Raw genomic sequence first — 15,719 nt, 5'->3', positions numbered from 1 at the left:
GTCATTCCTTCATCGATCTCCTTATCCCCAGCCTCTGCCTCCACCAGGGCACCCAAGTTCCAGGGCCTCCTATCCCCTAGTCACCCTCTGGAGAGGGCATTCATGTGTGTTGACCATTGCCAAGTTTATGCAACCCCCATACTTCGAGAAAACATCAAGAGATAGTGAGTTGGTAGAGGTATATCTTAACCACCCCCCCTGTACTGACCCGCTAGATTGTAAGCTCTATGAGGGCAGTGGATCTCTTTTACTCATATTTGTATTTTTCAGAATAAGCAGCATGGCATGTTAGCCCTAAAAGGAGCTGAAAAACATCCTAGCACAAGTAATAGAGAGCTTAGTGAATGAAACCACAAATCCCCAGTCATGCAAATTAGAAACCCAGGCATCTCCCGGACACCTTACTCTCCCTAACCCTCTTGTCAGATCTATCACCAAGTCCTTTGTACTTCACCTTAAATAATCTCTGGGCTCTCTCCACATCTCCCCAACCCCAGACCAACATCCTATCCTGAAATAGTCTCTTCTCAGGTTTCTAATCCAGCTTCCCGGGACATGAGTGAGCACTCAGAGATACAAAGGTGATGCTGTCACCCCTGCCTAGAACTTTCCAATCCCATTGTTCTCAGGTGAGGACAACACTCTCAAATGCAGCCTCAATGCTGTAAGTGTTCCCTTCTTCCACTCCCGTCGGCCCAGCCATCTTTCCATTCCTCTTTTTCAGCTTCCTTAACTAGGTCACACATCCTCAGCAAGGGTTCTGGTAGCATCAGTCCCTCTGCCTCAAACATCGCACCTATGCATTTGTGTGTGTGGCGATTCCACGAACCATTGTCTCCCTTCACTAGATGCAAGTCCCAATAGGGAACTTGGGTTGCTTCCACTCACCACTGTGTCCCCAACCTGCACACTGCCTGGCATGTAAGAGACGCTCAGTGAATATTTACAATAAATAAATGTTGATGGACTGTCATTATTGGAATCAGGACAGTACATAATGGTTAGGTTTCAGCCTCCACAGTTGGTAGCCAGGGGCTCACTACTTCTGCTGGATACAAAGGAAAAAGCAAACAGACAAAAAATCAACAGGGCTTTTCGGATCTTGGACATTTAAGTGAAGCTTGCAATGGACACTCAAATATTTATCAATATCCTTTGCAAACATGGATTGAGCAGCTACTCTGGGTAGGGGACTAGCCAGAGCTGGTGACGACACTTTATCTTCCAGGAACCAAAACCTTAATTTTCCCTAGCGGTGCTGCTGGAGTGGGAACATTTGGTGTTGAAATGCTGCCACAAGAGGCGGGAGAATGACTCAACTATTCTTCAGTTCAGAGGATCAGACTCTAAACTTTGATACTGATTCACATTTGCTCCCTGGATGCCAGTGATTAATCTCATTAGGAAAGTTAGAGGGCAGAAAAATAAGCGACATTTGTACAGCGATCTGTGATGGACTGAGGGAAACCCCAAGAGACAATGAGATTCTCTGTCCGCCCATGGACCAGTGTGGGGAACAGAGCAGGAAACATGGAATCCACAGACCTGCCCTCTGCCCCGCTCCTCCCTCCCAGCTCTCTGACCTTGGCTTGGATTGCATTGCCTCATCTCCTTTTATCTGCTCTCTCATTTATAAACTGAGTGACTAAACCTGCTTCAAGGATCATTGAGAGGATTAAATGAAATAATTCATGAAAAAAGCACTCAGTAAGCTCTCAATGCCATATAATGGTGTGTCACAGTGATGACAGGGGCTCACAATAATACCACATGGCCACTCTCTCTCTGCCAGCACAGCTGGGGGGTCCCTGGGGTCTCTCTCCTTCCTCTCACCTCTGTGGACACATAGCTGCAAAATCTGAGCAGGAAGCCCTTGAAGAACCAGCCCATTTGACAAAGTAAAGGAGGTGGCTCTTGACTGTTGGGAGGTGTGCTGAGCTTATAGATCCATTTCCTAGAAATGCTGGGACGAAGCAGCCAGGAATTCTGATTAGTCTGCTGGGTCTGCAGACTTGATAATATTGCCTGATGGAAAGGGCTAAGTGCAGGAAATGGCATCTGCTCTGAGGTAACAGGCCTCAGATATTTAAAAAAGCATATAAAAATAGACATCAACATGTGGGCTTTTCCTAACATGTTTTTTTCCAGTCTTGTAGCACACACAATTCAAAAAAGTTTAAAAATGGCTCAAAACACTTGTTTTTGTTTGTTTTGTTTTTGTTTTTTGAGACAGAGTCTCACTCTCTTGCCCAGACTGGAGTGCAGTGGCACAATCTCGGCCCACCCCAACCCTCCGCCTCCCAGGCTCAAGCAATTCTCCCGACTCAGCCTCCCGAGTAGCTAGAATTACAGGCATGCGCCACTACCACCTGGCTAATTTTTGTATTTTTAGTAGAGATAGGGTTTCGCCAGGTTGGCCAGGCTGGTCTTGAACTCTGACCTCAAATGATCCACCCATGTCGGCCTCCCAAAGTGCTGGGATTACAGGCGTGAGCCACTGTGCCCAGGCACTCAAAACATTTTTATAGCATTTACTTGAGAAGTTCTCTCAAGAATACAGGCCTCATCTGGAATCACTTAAAAAATTGCAAATACTCATGATGTTGGAGATGGATTGGTTTTGGAAGGAGCCAAAATGATTTAGCACTGGGCTAATAAATAAGGGGGTCAATGGGTTCAGATCCACTGAGCACCAAAATAAACAAAACAAAACCCTGAGTTTTAACTATAAACAAACAACTAAATTCTTTAGAATAGTTGAATGTACTAGTTTGGAAGGGACTTCAAAAAGTAGTTCCAACAAGATTTTGAACAACAGAATCATCTTCACTCACAATAGCAACTAATTTATTGAGCACTTAGTATGTGCCAGGCACTTTGCAAGTATTTGACATACATTCTGTCACTTATGTTTCAGGAAACCTGCCAATCTCTTATACCCATCTTACAGAAGATAAGGTAAGTGACTTCTCTGAGGTCACGACCAGGTAAATGATAGAACTGCGCTTATCTGCATGGATTTTTACTTGCCAGAAGACAACATTCCTTTGAATGAATGCACTCTGATACATCTGTTTAAAAAAATCATCATTTAATGGTTGAGCTTCTTTTCATCAATGCAGAAACAGAACACTGCGACAGATATGAGGACTAACTGGAGTCTGGACCCAAACCACTAAGATCAGGGATTTGCAAATATATCCCAATTCTCACAGGAACAGTTATGAGACCCTTTTAAATGGGAAGCAGAAATGAGCCTAATAAACACTTGGAAATGGGTGACAGATAGGGACACTGGTATCCAGACACCATTATACTTTTGTGGAGAGTGTACGCCTATAGTATGCAGAATGATGATATATTTATTTAGGTACGTAGAAGCTGCATGGTCTGGGTGTTAAGAGATGAGCCTGGGCAGTCAGAGTTGAGTTTAAACCACACTGTGGAAGTTGCTGGCTGTGAAGTAAGTTTCTTAACCTTCAAGGCCTCAGTGTCTTCACTGCAAAATGGAAATGACTACATTACCCACTTCATGGGGTTCTTTCAGCATCAAATATATTAAGCTCCTCCAATTGTGCCTAACACATAGTAGGCACATACCAGTTAGCTACTATCATTAATACTTAAGTAAAAATACATTACTTTAATTTTCCTAAGAGTCATTCTCTGGAAGAGGGCATAACAGGACAAACATTCATATTCTACAAGTGTACTTAGTCTTTAACAGCAGTGTTGTAATTCAATTAAACTAGATCAAGTATGAGTTTTTTTAATATTTGAGTATTTTCCTTGCCAACATTACATAGTGTCTGGAATTAATTAAGTGATTGTTGCTAAAGTGAAGTGTCCAGGACCATTTCTGTATAAGATCTCAAAAAAAGAATAATTTGGCATGTGCTCTTTATACAGATGAATAAACAATTTTTTTTCTGGAGAGGACATTTTGATCTTCAAAATATTTGGCTACAGTTTTACTTTTATACAGTTGAACAGTTACACCAAAGTTGCAGACCAAGAACACAGATGATAAAGGTTTCGACAATGAAATGTTCTTATATCATTAAGTCTTGACTTATTAAAAGCCCTATTTACAAATAAATGGAGAAGGGAAATTTCTCAGATTTCTTAATTTGGAACACAGACTTTTTGCAAAGAGAGAAAGACAAGGGAGTGTCTACCTTAACTGTAGGAAGTCCTTACTTCTCCACCCGCCTTGCAAGGACAGAGAAATCTTACACTGGAGCTGTGAACATCCAGCTGAATCAATAGCCACTAGAGATAGGATGCTAAAGGCAGAGTGTCATAGCAGCAATACAAAAAATGGCAATTTGTTGTAATGGAAACACTACAGTTTGTCCATACTTTAAGCATGTCATGGATTAATTAGGCTCTTATCCAATCACCTTGGACACCAAGAAGTCAAACAGTCTTTCTAAACGAAAATATCTTCTGAGTTCCGAATAATCATTCCACAAATAAACTTATGGATGTTTTTTATAAGCTCATGATTATTTGATATAATTTGAAACCCTCTTGCAGTTCATATAAATCATACAATATTTACTTGGTTACCTCCTTAGAAAAAAATCCTACGAAAGCTAAACAAAATTATGGATGGTTTAATTACTATCTCAGATTCTTAGTACATAATCCAAATAAAATCTTTTTCATCTACCACATAATTGACAGTTTTCCTAGTAGTACTAGAAAAAAGTTATTACTATACCTATATACTATGACCTTGGTTATTACATTTAAAATTTTTGCCTTTATGCACTCTGTAGAATAGTGCATATTATTTAGCCTTCCTTTATATGATTTTTCTTTTCTTGATCTTTGGCTCAGTTACTATGACACCATCCAGATGTGAAAATATGCCTCTATTGACCTTACACAATACGACCATTCCCAATATGATTTCCTTTTCCTACAAGTCCTCTCAAAATTTGTTTGCTGGATTAGGTTTTTCTGCAACTATGACTTACAAAAATGCTGCAAGTAATCTAAGGTGTTTGTATAAAAGGATGATATAAAAATGGAAATAGCACAAGAGCTGATTAAAGCTAAACCTAAAATTAGATGGGTTCCCTTGATTAATGGTATAGCAACAGCCTGATGAGTGATGGGTGAAGAACAGCCATAATTGACACTCATCTAGATTCAGTAACTTTAAGAGTGAAGAGCTCTCATCCCTACCACAAAGTTTATTTTTAAGAACAAGCTTCCTCAGAGATACATATAGAAAGTCTAAACTATTTTGGCAGTACAATCAGCTTGATAAGAGCAACTTTTTAATTTTAACTTTTTCAAACTTAATTCACTTTGCAGGAAGAGACAACTGGTTATGAACTAAGTCAAAGCCTCAGGTAAAGTACAAGTTCTTCTAGATAGGGGAATTAAGCATGCAGATCCTAAAATTCCTAGAGAACACCGCAGGATGCCGGCTGCACCATTTGCCGCACCGTTCTGAAAACCGACATTTGTTCAGGTACATTGATCAGGAAAGGGAACATTTACACATTTATTGAGAGGAAATTAAATGGCAAGTATTGTTATGTGACTGGAATGTAACATTCCATACTCTACGTGGTAATTTCCAAGGCTTTATATTGGGGGATGGGGAGAAGAACGAAGGACTTATTACCTTCTGTGGTTTCCTTATGGTCACATAAGGCAAATCCTTTATGAGAAGCACCAGGCTTCTAAAAGACTAGTGATCGACTGCATGACATGTCCAATGAGAAATTTTAATTTTCTCATATGATTCATAGTTGTAATTATTTATTTATTTATTTATTTTTGAGACGGAGTCTCGCTCTGTCGCCCAGGCTGGAGTGCAGTGGCGCGATCTCAGGTCACTGCAAGCTCCGCCTCGCGGGTTCACGCCATTCTCCTGCCTCAGCCCCCCGAGTAGCTGGGACTGCAGGCGCCCGCCACCACGCCCGGCTAATTTTTTGTATTTTTTAGTACAGATGGGGTTTCACCGTGTTAGCCAGGATGGTCAAGATCTCCTGACCTCGTGATCCGCCCACATCGGCCTCCCAAAGTGCTGGGATTACAGGCATGAGCCACCGCGCCTGGCCAGTTGTAATTAATTTTTAAAATTTGCTTCATTTCTCAGCCTGGAGCATCCTTTTGGTGCCAGAAAGTAAGGAAACGCTTTAAAAAGAGGACAGGGGGATATAGAAAGGACACAGGAGACAGCCTGAAAGAGCTCCTAATGGCCAAGACTGAACAATTTGAACAAAAATATAAAATGAAGGTATTGGATTATAACACAAGGAATCCAGTAAATACCCATGAGTCCATACTCCTAAAAATAAATGAACAAAAAAATAAAAGGAGGAAAAGAAACAACTCTTCCTTATAGACTAATTCCAATTAATAGTTGTAGTATGAATGAAGAAAATAGAAAAATCACCATTAGAAAACCACAGTAATAATTGCTACAGAGAAGATCCACTGATGAATGCTAACGTTAGTGGTTGGAAATTTAAGCTTCATAGTTTCAAAGTTTCTCCCCCCAAATACTTATTATCGCAAAGGGAAACATGTTAACAGTACAGTAGAGAAAGCCAGTAGACGCCACCTTAACCAAGTGATCAACGCTAACATCATCAGTAACAAGACACATAGATATCATGTGCCCCCGATATGACAGAGGGCACGTTACCACTGTAGATTGTTTCCCAAGATGCAAACCCTCAATCTAACCATGGGGAAACATGAGACAAATCCAAATTGAGGGACATTGTACAAAATGATGAGTTACTCTTCAAAAGTGTCAAAGTCATGAAAGACAGGTGAAAACTGAAGAACCGCCATGGATGGGAGACCAAGGAGATCCTAATGAGTCAACTAGTATGCAAAGTGGGATCCCAGATTGGGTCCTGGAACAGAAAAAGGACATCAGTGGAAAAATTGTGAGATCTAAACAAAGTCTGCATTTTGTTAATAGTGTGGTACCAATGTCGGTTTCTTAGTTTTGGCCATTGTGCTGTGTATTTATAAGATGCTAACATTAGGGATAGCTGAATGTGGTATATATAAAGAACTCTGTGCTGAGTTTATAACTCCTCTGTATGTCTAAAACTATTTCAAAATAAAAAGTTTAAAGGTTAAAAAAAGATTAAAAAATATAACTTGCTTTGTTGCTCTGTGTCCACATTGAGTGGTAACTTGTAGGATGGTCAGGAGTTAAACAATGAGAGTAGGGATCATAAGTAGCTTAGAAAAGAGAAGCATTAGTCATATGACTTGGTTCCATTTCTCCCTCAACCAATTATGAGCTGTGTGACCTAGAACAAGTTAAAGTTACTTTTCTGTAAGTTTTGTGATATTTATAAAGGGGATGGCTCAGGGTACCAACCTCGTAAAGCTAGAAATGAAGGTTAAACAAAATCAGCTATCTAAAGAATGTAATAGTGCCTGGCCCATCGTCAGAACCCAACCAATGTTAACCATGGTAGTGGTGACGATATGGAAGTATTGACAATGATGACACTGAACATGAACAGCCTGTATGTGACAGCCACTAGCTCAGACCCTCTCTCTCCACGAAGCCCCTGAGGATGTCTCATCCCCCTACACTGCTGCAGATCCCATCAGCGCCCTCTGATACTTTCTCTGTATTCCCATCCAGCCTTCTTCGGATGTTTATTGAGCACTTACTGCGTGACTTAGTAATGTACAGTATTAAGTAGCAGGAACACAGAGATGAAATAAAAGTGTGGGTCTCTGCTTTGGAGGGAGAAATGGACATGTTTCTTCTCTAGTGGGACAACTGCTTTGTGAACCAATCCTTTCTTTTAATGCAGGGAATGCTTTGCTGGAAATAAGCTCAGGTAGTATGAGAGCACCTAACCTAGCCTGAGCTGAGTCTTGCCAGATGGATGGGCAGAGGATGAGGGGAAGGGATTCCAGACAGAAGGATCAAATGGATTAGAAAAGCCACAGGATCCTTGAAATAGTCATTAGTATGGGGAATATGTAAGAAGAGAGGACAGGAACATTTTGAAGAGAAGCAGGTAAGGCCCAAGTGATTGACAATTATGCATATTGAGTTAACTCCTTGAGTTTTACCCTGTGGGCAACGGATTGTAGTCAGGGGAGCAACACAGTTCTATTTGTATTTTGGAGCTACCACTTTGACAGCATTCCAGAGAAAAGACTGGAGAAATGTAAGACTGGTTAGTGGCAGGAAGACCAAGTAGGAGAGTTTTGCCATTCTTTAAGCAAGAAATAATAATATTAATAGTAACAAAGAAGTTATTAACATTATTATAGGAATAAATTATTCTTAGGGCAATAATAGTAGAGGTGGGAAAAAGCAAGATGGATTGAGGAATATGCAGGAGAAAAAACTGACAGGACTTGACGTCCCATTACTTGACACATAGTCTCCACTCAATGCACTAGTGTTGACCACACCAACTGTCCGACTAGAAAAGGAGGGGTCTGCCCTGAATCCTGCTTTCTAGCTTAGGTAACTGCTGGTAATGGCACCCAACTGGGTAGTGGTGCCATTTTTTGATAAAGGAGAAGGGATTGGGGAGAAATATGTTGTTGGAAAGACTGAAAGAGTGCAAGATAAATGATAAATTCTGTTGTGTACGGCTTAAGGCTGAGTTGCTCATGAGGCATCTAATTCATATTTCTAACAATCCGTAAAATATTTGCTTGCAGCTCAGGAGAGGTTGAGACTAGGGAGAAGTTAAGACTCATCCCAAAGCAGTATGGAGAAAAATAACAACTTGGGTCAAAGATGAAGCCCTAGGAAACACCAACAGGTAAAGGTTGAACAAGCGCTGTCTTGAGGAAGACCGACAAGGAACTATCAAAAAGAGAGACAGCAGATCTAACTAAGTCTTCTACAAAAAGAAGGGCTCAGAAGAGTCCACTAGATTTAGAATGTAGTCACAAGTGGCCTCACCAGGGCAATTTCAATTGAGTTTTGGGGATAAATATTAATAATTCTGTGTATCAAGAAGTGAATGAAAGTTTTAAAGAAATGGAGATATTTAAATATAAATAACTATAGATACTACTACTAATAATAATAATTGCTATGTTTTACTGATGTCTTACAGGTAAAGATAGGGCTTTGTATGTTTTGCAAGTATTATTTCATTTAATTCCCTCAATAACTCTATTATCTCTGCCATGTTAGAGACGAGGAAATAGGAAAGGGAAGGAGAGAGATAGGATGCTAGCAAGAAATTAATCAAGGAAAAGGGGTTTTTGTGTTTGCTTTGTTTCTGAAGGATAAGACAGACTTGAGCATAATCATTACTACAGGGAAAGGAATCACAGAGATGGAAAGGTTGGGATTATGGAGCCGATGGTGGGTCAGAGGGCAGAGTTCTGGAGGAGAGGGGATCAAGGCACAGGTGGAGGTAATGCCCTTGAACTGAAGGCTTCTCCTTCTCAGTAATCAGAAGGAAGATGAGCTCATTTATCAATAAATGCCTACAAAATGGGTCAGGAAGTTGAGATAGGTCAACTGTATCACCTCAGCTTTTCATCTCAGTGCCCAAGGAAACCAAACTTCTCACTTCCTTCCCCAACTCCTCCCACTCCTACTGGACTCCCTGCCACCAACAGGACCCCAATTCCCTGCAGCTACCCACAAGCTCGATGAAGGCTTGTGTATTGAGTGGGCTGGGGGAGATACTGGACAAGGCAAGGTGGCACACAGATACCAGAACTCTACCTGATTCGGCTTTTTAAATATAATGGTAGCATCTGTAGGGCAACTAAATTCATAATGAGAACTTTTCCCTCAAAACAAACAGCCACATAGCAAAATATTTATTATTTACAATAATGATCTTCAGACTGGAGCATGCATGCCCCTGGGAGCACACAGCTTCTCTCAAAGGCATATGCTGGCAATTGTCTAGTTTTAAGAGACTCAGGGTTTTTGGGCTGGCCACGGTGGCTCACACCTGTAATCCCAGCACTTTGGGAGGCCGAGGTGGGTGGATCACTTGAGGCCAGGAGTTCGAGACCAGCCTGGCCAACATGGCAAAACCCCATCTCTACTAAAAAAAAAAAAAAAAAAAAAAAAAAATACATACAAAACTTAGCCGGGCGTGGCAGTGTGTGCCTGTAATCCCAGATACTCATGAGGCTGAGGCAGGAGAATCGCTTGAACCTGGGAGGTGGAGGTTGTAGTGAGCCGAGATTGTGCCATTGCACTCCAGCCTGGGCGACAGAGCAAGACTCCGTCTCCAAAAAAGAAAAAAAGAGAGACTCAGGTTTTTTTCTCTTTTCTTTTTTTTTTTCTTTATTATACTTTAAGTTTTAGGGTACATGTGCACAATGTGCAGGTTAGTTACATATGTATACATGTGCCATGTTGGTGTACTGTACCCATTAACTTGTCATTTAACATTAGGTATATCTCCTAATGCTATTGCTATCCCTCCCCCCTCCCCCCACCCCGCAACAGGCCCCGGTGTGTGATGTTCCCCTTCCTGTGTCCATGTGTTCTCATTGTTCAATTCCCATCTATGAGTGAGAACATGCAGTGTTTGGTTTTTTGTCCTTGCGATGGTTTGCTGAGAATAATGGTTTCCAGCTTCATCCATGTCCCTGCAAAGGACATGAACTCATCATTTTTTATGGCTGCATAGTGTTCCATCGTGTATATGTGCCACATTTTCTTAATCCATGATTATCTCAATAGATACAGAAAAGGCCTTTGACAAAATTCAACAATGCTTCATGCTAAAAACTCTCAATAAATTAGGTATTGATGGGATGTATCTCAAAATAATAAGAGCTATCTATGGCAAACTCACAGCCAATATCATACTGAATGGGCAAAAACTGGAAGCATTCCCTTTGAAAATTGGCACAAGACAGGGATGCCCTCTCTCACCACTCCTATTCAACATAGTGTTGGAAGTTCTGGCCAGGGCAATCAGGCAGGAGAAGGAAATAAAGGGTATTCAATTAGGAAAAGAGGAAGTCAAATTGTCCCTGTTTGCAGATGACATGATTGTATATCTAGAAAACCCCATCATCTCAGCCCAAAATCTCCTTAAGCTGATAGGCAACTTCAGCAAAGTCTCAGGATACAAAATCAATGTGCAAAAATCACAAGCATTCTTATACACCAATAACAGACAAACAGAGAGCCAAACCATGAGTGAACTCCCATTCACAATTGCTTCACAGAGAATAAAATACCTAGGAATCCAACTTACAAGGGACGTGAAGGACCTCTTCAAGGAGAACTACAAACCACTGCTCAATGAAATAAAAGAGGATACAAACAAATGGAAGAACATTCCATGCTCATGGGTAGGAAGAATTAATACCATGAAAATGGCCATACTGCCCAAGGTAATTTATAGATTCAATGCCATCCCCATCAAGCTACCAATGACTTTCTTCACAGAATTGGAAAAAACTACTTTAAAGTTCACATGGAACCAAAGAAGAGCCCACATTGCCAAGTCAATCCTAAGCCAAAAGAACAAAGCTGGAAGCATCACGCTACCTGACTTTTCTTTCTTTTCTTTTTTATTTTATTATTTTTTATTTTTTTATTTTTTTGGAGATGGAGTCTCACTGTCATGCCCAGGCTTGAGAGTGCAGTGGCGCCAACGGCTCACTGCAACCTCTGCCTCCTGGGTTCAAGCGATTCTCCTGCCTCAGCCTCCCGAGTAGTTGGGATTACAGGCACACACTACCACTCATGGTTAATTTTTGCGTTTTTAGTAGACATGGGGTTTCGCCATGTTGGTCAGGCTGGCCTCACACTCCTGACATCAAGTGATCTGCTGGCCTTGGCCCCCAAAAGTGCTGGGACTACAGGAGTGAGCCGCCTCACCTGGTGGAGACCCAGTTTTTAGAGCCTCAGCTTCTGGATCCTCACACAGCTCTGCTGGAGAAAGTGGCTGTATCTGAAGACTTTCTTTTCTCACAAGCCTCTTCCTCCCACTTGGCAATACAAAGGCAAACCGGCCCCATCCCCAAGGCAGACAGTGCACTGTCCCAGGACACAACACCTCTAGTGGGCCGAAAGAAGAAACTGTCTAAGAGATTGGTGCTGACTTCGAGAAAACATTTTTTTTCAATAATTAGAATTACTTCAATGACTGATTAACAAATCCTTAGCCACTGACGTAGATACATTTTAAGTTCTTCCTTTCAATCAAACTGAAGGAGGAAATGAAGTAACTAATAAATTAATTCAAATTGGAGGCTGTATGCTGTCATATGGTTCTCCTTCCATTTCTATCCATCCAGTTTTGTAGGTCTGTACCTCAACGAGTTTATTTGTGCTTATCTCAAAAAGTGAAAAAGCGAAAGAGAAAAAGAAAGGAGAAGAGACAGGCAAGGAAGGAAGGAAGGAAGGGTTGCTAAACCCTGTTTCATTTTAGCAATATGTAATATTTATCAACAGATCCATGAGCTAGTAGGGAAAAAAATGCTCTGCCTGTATTACTAAGAGATTATTTTCCAATAACACTTTACTTTTTATGTGTAATAATTATTTATCATAATTTGTAATATGTTTGTGTCATTTATATCTAAGTGTGTACTGCTAATCATTGTAACAATCACTTAATCCAGAGAATATTTTTTAAAACTGAGAATATTATAGTCACATAGAATGAAAAATTAAATTTAAATTTATATACCCACTTTGTTGCAGATGGTAACCAATAAAATATTTTCAAGCATAAAAATATTACATTAGGATAATATTTTGAGAAGGAAGTAGAATGGAAACAGAAGTTAATGTAGGAAAAGAAATGGTGCAAAATATCTGTAAAAGAAAAGTTTGTTCTTGTACTTGTGAAATATATGATGATGGATAGAAAATTGCTACAGTATTTAAAAGATAACATAAAAGTGATGTTTGGTCATAAAAAGTATAACTGATACACAATATCTGAAATAACATACTATATAATCATTTAAATTTAAGATAAAAATTTTAGATGTGAACTTAAAAATGTGCATGGAGTATGTAGGTTTTCAGTGTTGTTTAGTGGCGCATAAGTGAAAAGTGAAGACCATTAGTCCTCAAGAGAGTACCATCTCCACCCATTCCCCAAGAGCTTCCCTTCTCTCTTCTCTATGGTTTCTACCAATTCCTCTGGATAGTAAAAAAAAAAAAAAAAAAAAAAAAAAAAAAAAAATAGTATGAGAGAAAGCAAAAGCTTTGTTGACACATCAAAGAATCCTTTTGAAACACTAAATGTGAAATAAGGATCTCCATTTCCCAGAGGTATATCCACATTGCTAGGGGCCCCACAGGGTACACGCAAGACCTAATTAAATGCAACACGTCTGTGGGTGATACTGATTATTTGTCAACATGAGGAGAAACTAAGGAAGTTCCAGTAACTTTCCCCAAGGCATCTTCCTAGCAATAGATACTCAAAACATCCACTGGCTCTGGAATGGAGGAAGCAGGTTAAATATTTTGCTCCTAAGGCCCATAGTTTCAGACCCCTAACTTTCCAAATTTAGAAGTTGTTACAGGATATGTTTTGTTTTGTGCTAATCACTTCTCACCAGATACTGGAAGAGCCCTCACATGGCCCTAATATGTTCTGAACTCAAGAAATTCTATAAAAAGCTCAAGCTGAATAATTAGGGAAGGAAACCCAAAACTTTCAATTATTAAAACTTAAGAAACTATTTGAAGATTGATTTAATGCTGGTTATGCAGTCTCCTAAGGAACATTTCTATCAATATAATCTTACAAAATTCCTCTTGATTACAATCTGTAGGTTTGATTGGACAATGTTTCCTTCAACAGGACTGCCTAGCATTTTAGAACAATTTTCAGTCATCTGAACAGGAGCACTCAAAATTATTCCTGCAGATACAGAGGCAATCCAAAGGAAGAAATAACAAAACAAAACAATAACATTAAACTCCCTTTTGGTAAACAGAACATTTTTAGTTAGATGGCTGCATCTTAAAGAGGTGGTCAGCTGGCTCCAGTATATTTAGCAAGTATTGGTATTTATTATACAAAGTTAATCCAATGCTTAATACCAATCACTCACCTTTTAATTTGGAATTACTGTCGCTGCTGTGTACATGACTAAAACAGTAATTAAGAGTCAGCAGGGCTCATGAACAGTTAGATTAAAATGTTGCTGAGGTGTAATATATAAAGTAGTCCCCCTAATTAGAGATACCCCCATTGTGAATGAGCAGCCACATGAGTGATCACCTCAGGGATGAGAGAGGGATGAGAAGAAGGATGAGAAAGGTACAAATTCATGGCCTTCTTAAGGGGAAATGCCTTTTACTGCACTGTTGGTAACACGTTGGTGACCGACCTAGAGGCATGAATCTCTCTTACATGGAAAATATCTCTTTTTCTATGTACATTTGCTAAGGGCAAACAGCTTTCTACAGCTACTTCTCCGTGCCTTCAGGTGGGGAGTGGTTTTTCTGGCATTCCTAATTGGAATTCATAATATATTTCTCCATGGCAACATCTTATAAAGTATAGGTATAATTAGTTTGTATTTTAATAGTAAACTTTGGCTTTGCAGAACGCTCAGATTTTTGTTTCTCTAGCTGGATGAACTTTGCTTGGAGCTGAATGCATACTCCTTTCAAATGTGTAGTCAATGCTGTTTTCTTTTAAATGTTAGCTATTTATGTATTAAGTTTTCTAAAATGCACATTTCTGAGTTTTTTTAAAAAGCACTATTTTGTCAGCTATGGGATGGTCACTGTAATTCTTACAAGGAGATGTTATATAGTGATGCTCTCAGGAGGTCTACAGGTAAGCAGCACTTCCTACCTTATTGGAAAAGGCGATAGATAGACAACTGTGCTTTGATTGGTCTGCCTCCTCTATCCTATCCTGCCTTTAGGCTGTCAGCGATCACATCTTTATTTTTTCTGAAGGCCTCCTTTTACCATCCTCTGTCACCCTTCAAATCAAATAGGTAAGCTTTAAAATTATATTTAGAATGAGAATACATGGTCTGTGGCTTCATCTAACTTTCCCTCTGAGTAAGAAGGACATGCTGTAACACAAGGGCTTTATAACATCTATTTTGGCTGTTCAGTAGCATTTTCTCATTTCCTGGAATATGGCATTTTGGACAAGAGAATCAAGTTATACTGAAGAGGAAAGGTGCTGCTTTTCATTACTTAAAGGGAATTATGAGTGAACTAGGCTTGCAATGGCTGTCTTGGGTACTAAACTACCATTTATAATATTTTTAACATAAAAAATGTGTTTAAATTTCTAAATAACTGGCTCACCAGCTTCTAGAATACAGCCCATTCTTTTTGTTTTTATTTTATTTTATTTTATTTTTATTATACTTTAAGTTCGAGGGTACATGTGCACAACGTGCAGGTTTGTTACATATGTAGACATGTGCCATGTTGGTGTGCTGCACCCATTAACTCGTCATTTACATTAGGTATATCTCCTAATGCTATCCCTCCCCCACTCCCCATTCTTATGTTGGGAACTTCCTTTACTCACACAGGTTTTATTTCTCTGCTGTTGCCTGGCAACGGAGATGTGGCAAGAGATGTCAGAAGTTAAGGAGCAGACTAAAGTCATTATGGAAAGCAAGCTCTTATCAGCATTTTCCATCTAACTTTGTAATCTTTGAAATAAAATAGTTTTCATTGTATCAAATGTCTGTAATTTTTTTCTTATCAAATGCCAAGTATTTAGAGACGTTTTTTCTTTCTGAATATAAGTCCA

At 39.7% G+C, this 15,719-nt stretch overlaps 1 protein-coding gene and 1 long non-coding RNA gene across 3 annotated transcripts in view; one reads left to right on the top strand and one right to left on the bottom strand.

Annotated features, from left to right (window-relative positions):
* Positions 1-15,719, bottom strand: part of EPB41L3 (erythrocyte membrane protein band 4.1 like 3) — a 249,369-nt gene that overhangs the window by 162,347 nt on the left and 71,303 nt on the right.
* LOC134760286 (uncharacterized) lies at positions 6,086-15,644 on the top strand. The gene is made up of 4 exons (XR_010137561.1): positions 6,086-6,262; positions 7,818-8,027; positions 8,686-8,789; positions 15,496-15,644. It is a non-coding gene; the product is annotated as an uncharacterized LOC134760286 (long non-coding RNA).

This window comes from Pongo abelii, chromosome 17 (genome assembly GCF_028885655.2).
Source record: "Pongo abelii isolate AG06213 chromosome 17, NHGRI_mPonAbe1-v2.0_pri, whole genome shotgun sequence".
NCBI lineage: Eukaryota > Metazoa > Chordata > Mammalia > Primates > Hominidae > Pongo > Pongo abelii.
Note: the sequence above shows the minus strand (reverse complement) of the source record. Positions and strands in the feature narration are given on the sequence as shown.